The sequence below is a fragment of the Hipposideros armiger genome, unplaced genomic scaffold (genome assembly GCF_001890085.2).
Source record: "Hipposideros armiger isolate ML-2016 unplaced genomic scaffold, ASM189008v1 scaffold_372, whole genome shotgun sequence".
Taxonomy (NCBI): domain Eukaryota; kingdom Metazoa; phylum Chordata; class Mammalia; order Chiroptera; family Hipposideridae; genus Hipposideros; species Hipposideros armiger.
The window spans coordinates 27,627-36,535 of NW_017731722.1; the positions used below are offsets into that span (position 1 = coordinate 27,627).

General features: G+C 33.1%; 1 pseudogene; it reads right to left on the reverse strand.

Annotated features, from left to right (window-relative positions):
- Window positions 1-6,796: 6,796 nt before the first annotated feature.
- LOC109393275 (5'-AMP-activated protein kinase catalytic subunit alpha-1 pseudogene) lies at window positions 6,797-8,278 on the reverse strand (annotated as a pseudogene).
- Between the last annotated feature and the right edge of the window lie 631 nt (window positions 8,279-8,909).

The window sequence follows — 8,909 nt, forward strand, 5'->3', positions numbered from 1 at the left end:
ACACACACACACACACACACACACACAATGCATATTCTTATTTTTGCTTTAAAAGAAAGATTAATGTGGTCTGTTATCTATTTTTTCCGAGATAAATATAAACTTTGGCCTCTAATAGCATATTAACTATTGGGGTCATGGTTAACTTAAATTTTAGCTACCTTAATAATCAGTTTGTACCCCAAAGGTCACGTGTTCCACTCACAGCTTCTCTTTGTCTAGCTCATTCCAATCACTGTGAAAACATCAATTCCTTAACTGTTCAATCCTATCATACCCACTATTTCAGGATTTTTAATTTTATTAAATATTGCATCAGGGAGATGAGGAGACTTTTACATCACACACATTTACACTTCCCCTTTAGACTCTCAATTCTCCTTAATGTGCTTCTTCTGTGTAGCCAACCTTAGCTCCTCCTCTCTTGTGGCCCTTTCTCTGGGTTATGGTGGTTTACACCAGCCCCTCCTTGTTCTGCATTGGAAAGAGCACAAACAACAAACAACAAGTGCTGGGGAGGATGTTGAGAAAAGGGAACCCTTGTGTACTGTTGGTGGGATTGCAAATTGATGCAGCCTTTATGGAGAATAGTATTGGAAGTGCATCAAAAAATTAAAAATAGGACTACCATGTGACCCAGCAATCCCACTGCTGGGTATTTATCTGGAGAAACCCAAAAGATATATACATCCTATGTTCACTGCAGCATAATTTATAATAACAAATATATGGAAGAACCCTAAGTGTCCACTGATAGACAATTGGATAAAGGAGATATGGTACATATATACAATGGAATATTACTCAGTCATAATAAAGAATGAAATCTTATCACTTGCAACAACATGGATGCACCTAGAGGGTAATATGCTAAGTGAAATAAGTCAGATAGAGGAAGACAAATACCATATGATCTCAATTATATGTGGAATCTAAAGAAAATAAAAATAAACAAACAAAACAGAAACACACTCATAGACACAGAGAACAAACTGGTGGTGGAAGGGGAATCGGGATCTGGGTGAAAAAAGTAAAGGGATTAAGATGTACAAATTGGCAGTTACAAAATAGTCATGGGGATGTAAAGTACAGCAAAAGGAACATAGTCAATAATATTCTGATAATTATGCGTGGTGCCAGGTGGGTACTAGCACTATCAGGGAAATCACTTCATAAGTTATATAAATGTGTAACCACTGTACTGTACAACTAAAAGTAATAGAATTTTAAATGTCAACTATGATTTTTAAAAATTTTGTAAAAGAAAGAAAAGAGCCCAACCTTAAAAACACTGAGCTTCAAACCAATACCCAAGACAGAGAAACTCATTTTTACCCCAGAGTGGCTCTATGATCAGATATAACTCTCAGGTCACAACTTCAGTTGTGCAAACAAAACATTGCTTCTCTTGGTGCCTTATAAACCTCTATAATTTTACTTTTGTGTCCTATTCTCCCAGGCTGGAGGAAACATAAATCTCCATCATTGCAGAGGTTTTCCTTTTGTCTGCATTATGCTATCCATCAAAGTATTACACTACAATAGGGAGGCAGTTCTGTATGTCAGTGAGATGTCTCTCAGCCTTGTCCCAATGACTGTTCTGTCTGGTGATACCCTGCTACATGAGTAAAATAAATCTTGTGAAGGACACTATGGCCTCGTTTGCCTACAATAAACCAGGAGGACATTCCTGTCTCATAATTTCCCACATCCTTTGTGCTTCCATAAGAAGGTTAACCTCAAGACACATTAGGAAAACAGAGATCTCTGTAATCTTCTCCAGTGCAGGAGAACCTATTTCTGTCTGGGAACTCTGACCCACCAACCCTGCTATTCCTTCATAGATTCGGTCTCTACCCAGGGGTCCTCTTCTCCCATTTAGACAAACCTAAGTTCCCTTAGAATTTAAATTTTAGAAAATCCAAGCCAGTAAACATTTCATATTATCTTGGTTTACAGCCATGACGCATAACTGAAAGAGTTAAGTGAAAAATGTCACCTACCTATATGGGAAAGAAAAGAAGGAGAAGGAATTAGAATTCAAGTTAGTATTTCAAAATAGGCTAAATCCAGAAAAAAAAACATATTTTAAATAAAAATAAGTCTTTCTCTTTGTATACACAAAGAATGCCTGGTACTTTGTACTAAAAGAATATTATTTTCTCTACATCATCATAAGTTTACTAAAATTACCCACTGCCGTCTTTTAACAATACTAATTAGTCATAACTGAAACATGGCATTGTGTTTTATTTCAGCCATATAGATATAGCCTCTAAACAATAATGTCTTTGAGAGTAAAGATTATATTATTTATTTTTTAAATTATAAACATTAGCTTTGAGTGTGCCTTCTACAGATATTTAATAGTAATTTCTTGAATGGATAGGGGATGAATGAGTTAAATTTACATATTTAACACAAAGATATAGACATATATTCACATATACACATACACAAAATTATTGAAAGTCTATAAAGTACCTACCGTATAGTAGATTAACGTTGTCCTTCTCTATTCACTACCTTGAGCTAAGCACGAAATGTCCATAACTATTACCCAGGTGAATGGTGGCAGCTGTTCAAAGTTTAACTAGTCCAGCAGTTAGGTTTATTCAAGGCACTGATAGGAATGCACTAACATATGGCTACAACATTTGTCCAAATTCTGATATTTAGAGCAGTTCCAATCTTGGCTTTAAAAGAGTAAATACCCAAAGTCATATTAACATCAAACTTGTGTAAAAGGTAATGTGGACAGGCATGTTTCAGAATCATTATTATCTGATTGTCCACTTTCAATTATAGATATAACTAGGAGTGAACTCTTATGTCCTTAATATGTTAGAATTATCAGCCAATTAAAGTAAGAATTAAATTGAAACTTATGAGATGGAAACATATATTTACACAAAAAAACTACACACAAATGTTTATAGAAGCTTTACTCATAACAGCCAATTGGGAAATGGCCCAGATGTCCTTCAACAGATGGATGGTTAAAAAGCTGCAGTGTATCCATACCAGAAAATGCTACTCAGCAATAAAAATAAATACTTATTGATACATAAAAAACCTGGATGCATCTTCAGAGAACTATGCTGAGTGAAAAAAACCAATCTCATATGGTAACATATTGGATGATCCACTTATATAACATTTGAAATGACAAAATTTCAGAAATGAAAAACAGATTGATGGTTGCAAGGAATTAGGGACAGCAAAGATTGAGGCTAGATAGCAGAGGGGTTGTAAAATTCAACACTTTAATCTTTTTGGTGATGGAACACTTCAGTATCTCGATTGTAATGGTAGATACATGAACATACACGTGATAAAATTATATAGAGCTAACTGTACACACACACACACACACACACACACACAAATGTGTGTAAGTAAAATTGAGGGACCCTGAATCAGACTGGTGGATTGGATTAATGTCAATATTCTGTTTGCCCTATTGTAAGATAGTTACAAAATAGTCATGAGGATATAAAGTAAAGCATAGGGAATATAGTCAATAATATGGTAATAACTATGTATAGTGTCAGGTGGGTACTAGACTAGTCAGGGGATCACTTCTTAATTATAATAATATCATAATATCTAACCACTATGCTGTATACCTGAAAGTAATATAAAATATTACTGAATGTCAATTATATTTGAAAATTTTAAAAGGGGGGGGGGAAGTGATGGGAAATAAGAGGTCCAAATTTCCAGGTATAAGACAAATAAGTCATGGGGATGTAATATAAAGCATAAGGAATATAGTCAATAATATTGTGATAGCATAGTACAGTGTCAAATGGTTGCTGCACTTATCATGGTGATCACTTTAGGTATATAAATGTTGAAAAACCATGGTGAACTCCTAAAACTAATATAATATTTGTCAGCTTTTTAAAATAAAAATATTTTTAAAATATTTATTGTTATTGCAAGAGTAAAATGCAACAAGAAATAATGATTGTAAGAGCTATTTATATACAAAATCATTAGTAATTACTTTAAAATAGTTGAATAGAGAAACAGATTGACAATGCAACTATTAAGAGAGTTGTATGCAAAATAATTTAAGGATAATGCCTTTGTGATTCAACAATTATTTGTAAAACAGTAATGAAACTGGAGAAAACTAGAGATCAGATAATGCACATCTTTGCAGAATTGTTTGTTCTACTATAACATAATAATAAGTAAAACATTTTTTAAAGCTGATTACATTTAGTTGTTTAATTAAGTTTAGGTCATGAATTAAGTGATGGAAGAAGAAAAAAAATTCGAAAATCCATGACAACATCCATGATCAACCTTTTTCAATTTGGGCACAATAAACAATAGAAACCATATGGAAACAAAAGATAGTTTTGAGGAAAACCGGGTATCACCAAAATAGCATGCTTTGTAATCGACATCACTTGAAAGTGAACCTGTATTTAATAAAAATTATTCGTTAAAGTGACCACAAAATAACTGCATCATTTGAAAGTGCTGAGAAATTCATGCTCCCACTTTGTCACATCAAACTCAAAATTTGACTACTGAAAGTTTAAAAATAAGCCTGTAATGAAAATTTAATGTTTTGGTTTTTTAAATTAAAATTATAAGTTAATTTTTGCCACCCAAAGATTTTTCAGATGCAGGTATTTGGGAATTTAGAAGGCAAACATTTTAATTGCCCCATGAAAACCATTAGATTGTGATTACTAATTTTCATAGTTCAGAGATGACTAAATACAGCAATGGTTAGCTTGTTACATACAAGCTAAGCTATACGGCAATGCTTCTCAATCTATGCTGTGCACGCAAATTACATGAAGGATTTGTTAAAATGCAGATTTAACTTATTATATCTGGAGTGGGCTAGGGAGTCTTTATTTCTAACAAGATTTCTGGAAATGTCGGATGTTCATGTCTGGGTAGACGCCTTGAGTAGCAATGTTGTAAGAGATACAAGTTCTAAGCAGACATTTTTCCCTTACAATTTTTATAGACATACTGGGAAGACAAGATGTAAAAACTTGAAATAATGTTTTGTGAGAGTTGAATGTCTCAGTAATTTAATTTGCATAGAAAAATATTGGGAAGGGGGAGTAAAGTGAATTGGGTTTCTGGGTCCTATTGCCCCAGATTTTCTTTATGGATACCATTCTTTAGTGTTGCTTTTCTAGAGTTTATGCCAATTAAAACCAAAGAAAATAAACTTAATTAACATGAGTACAGATTAATGAATTTTGTGATTTTAAGAACAAAATAAGGAACCAGAAACACCAAGACAGTGAATTTTAATTATGCCAACCATTGAGAAAGTCAGAAAAATGTGGGGACAGTTTCCAAGAAAGGAAAGCCTAAGAGACAAACAATTTCAGGGGAGCAAGATATTCTTTAAGACATGTGTTCAAGAAAAGGTACACTAATAAATAAGGGAAACAATAAATATAAGAAGAAATCAACTGGGCTAAATTGAAAGTTGATGCTATTAAAGCCTGAGAGTTAAATAGGTAACTAGGTCAGGTTACTAGGAATAAATACAAGGAAAGACTATTACTTTGATTTAAAAAAAAAAAGACAAGAAAGGACAAAAGTAAATAGAAGTGCCACTTGCAAAAATAAAGGGCAAGACAACAAACTTAGAGAGAGGCAAATAACAGGACTCAATAAAAGTAAAAGGTGGAAAATGCCAACTACATAAAAATAAAGCAGCTATCTTTTTATAAGCAAAATCTGAACTCAAAAGATTTAGTAGATATAGGTCTTAGATTTTGTTAGCATACTTCTTGAACAGTGAAATACTTTGTTGACTACATTTTAAAGGTATTCATTTCCAATAAATTTTTTTGAAAGTATCACATTGTTTTAAAATTATACAAAATAATTTGTAGTTGAGAAAGAATCAAGGCCAATATTAAAAACATAAACTGAGTAACTGAAGAATAATTTTGGATTGCATTAAACAAGAAATGTAAGAATTTGAAACTTGCATGAAAATTTACAACTGGGATGGGATCCCCAAATCTAGTATGCAGAAAAATAGAAATATATATGCTTGCAAGAAATGTTTGTATGACATATTTCTAGGATTAGAAAAGACATGCACTATGCTATTTTGTTTTACTTTGTTTAGAGACTTGTATGACTACTGAACTTTGTAAACTATGTACACAGCAAATTTTTATTAAAATAAACTACAAAAAAGAGAGAATTTAGATTGTATGTATTTAATTCATAATCAGCTACTTTACTGCATTCCTTTGATACTTATAGTATTTTAATTGATTTTCTTTGCAAATAATTAAAATGTTTATCTTCTCACTTTGGCTAGTTATATTTCAATTCACTTTGTCTAATCGGCTATGTGTAGAAATTATGACAAAGACTGACAAGCTTACACTTTTTTCTGTTTTAAAGAAAATGTTCCTGTGGTTTCCCTATTAAACATAGTACTTCCTTTTAAAGAAAAAGAAATCTTTCTAGCCCTATTCCACTAATGACTTTTGTTAGGACTGGTTTTGAATATTATCAAATGCCTTTTTGGCAAAAAATTTAATGATGCAGTTTTCCTCACTTAACCTATTGCTATGGTAAATTACAATAATTTATTCACTAATATTAAGACACCATAAAATTTCAGGGCTATCAGAATAGGGGTGGGGTTAAGTGAGTTTGGCTTTGATATGCTGCTGGAATTGATCTAATATTTTATTGACAGTTAAACATTTTAAGCTATCTTTTATACTATTTAGATACAAAAGTTAGTCTTTTATTTTTTTAGGTTTACTGTGCAAGAATTTTAATAAGACTTGCACACATCACAAAAAATTCTATTGTTGAGTAGGTCACAGATGAGAAAATCTGAGGATTTTCCTTGAGCCTCAGCATGGGAATTACTCTATCAGCAAGATCCATAGTTGCTAACTGATCCTGATCTCTGATTTAGCTTCAATAATTTCATCATCAATACTATGAAAATCCAATAAGTATGTACTACTATCCACTTGGTATAACTGTAAACTCATTTTGGAGCATGTACTTGTCACAGGATTCTTCTTTCAAACATGCAAACAATATGGGTCTACAACCTTCCACTCATAGTCCAGTTGTCTAATAGCTCTACAAACTTCTGCCATATCATTTTGTCGACTTTTATTTCTAAATCCCAAAAGCCATTTTGTTTTCCTTACATCTTGGCATTTGGATTTCTGTGGATTTAATTCATGGAGGGTATGATGTGCCACTAGCATTTCAGCAAAGAAGAATGGTATTCTTTCAGGGTGGGGCCAATTAAAATGGTGATGATCATCAAAAAATGAATCAGGTGGGTTTGTAGCTAAATAAAAATCTTTGGCCTCATTTGTTATTCTCTTGTTATCTATTATGAGTTGGTAAGCAACTGCCAAAGGGCCCTAGTGATTTCTCTTATAAAGGCAGCAGAAAACCTCTTCTGCACATTAAAATTTTTCACATACTTCTTTTCAGGCTTCATCAATCATGGTTGATCATATGATGGATTCTCAGAAAAAAGATATTTGAGAAGATCCTGTTTAAACCATTCATGTGCCCTGATATCTTTAATATCATGGGATCCACTGACAGCATATGTTTAAATCACAGAAGGATTTGAATACTGAGAGGTATAAAAGATTTCATCACATATCTTCTTAAATAGAGTTGGCACATGATCATCATCAAATGGAGGAGTTCCATCTAATAAAGCATAGACAATAACTCCGCTGCTCCATATGTCTACCTCTGGACCTGCATGCAATCGTCCTGAAATTACTTCTGGTGCAGTATAGTTGGGTGAGACACAACGTGCTCTTAAAAGTTCACCATCTGACATCATGTTTGAAGACCAAAATCAGCTATCTTTATATTCATGAGTGCATCAAGGAGGATATTTTCAGGTTTCGAATTTCTATGAACCACCATATGCCTGTGACAATAATCCACACCAGAAAGGATTCGTTGGAAAATGCATCACTTCTTTTTTTATCCAGCCTTCCATTTTTATGAATATAATCAAATAGCTATCCTCCTGAGACATATTCTATCACCATTAAAATATCAAATGGTGTACTGATGACCTGGTACAGTTTAATTGTATGAGGATGCCTGAAAAGCTTGAGGCTCTGAATTTCCCTGCAGATTTTTCCTACCACATCAAGGCTTCGAACCTTTGTCGACTGAGTATCTTCACAGCAACTTTATGCCCATTCAATTCATGTTTGACAACCTTCACTTTGCTGAAGGTGCAAAGCCCCAACGTGTACCCCAAAAGGGATCTTCACCTGGCCTGTCGTTTTTGCTTCCGTGCTGTCGCCATCTTTCTCCAGGAACTGAGGCTGCGCCTGGCACCGCGCAGGGGCCTCAAAGTTACATGACCTTTCTAAAAAAAATGGAATGCTTTCTTTCATTTTATATGCTCTAATTTTGTTTAAACAGCAGCAGACTTATTTGTTTAAATATTTAAAACTATCTGAACCTAGAAATTTTAATTTGCTTTACTTTTTTGTTCAGGAGCTTATTAATAAGAAATATTAAAATAGATACAGTACCATTCAATGTCTGAGGTGTTTTGTCAATTTTTCTAGAAAATGGTTTAATGTATCCAGACTTTCGTTTCTGCTAATATATTGTTATAAAAATCACTTTAATATAATTGTTTTTATTCTTCCTCTTTCTGTTAGTGTGTACTTTTTAATTCCATATTCCCAAGAGCATATGTATTCTCTTCCTTTCTTTCCTTGACTAATCCACAGAGTTTTTTATCTCTTCTACTGTTTTTAAAGTTCTTAAATTCATGGTTTTTCTGTTTCCTTTTTTTACAATTTCCAGTGTTATGTTAATGTCTTCCTTCTCTGTCCTAAATTACATTTTTCCCCAAATTTGTGAGTTCTAATAAT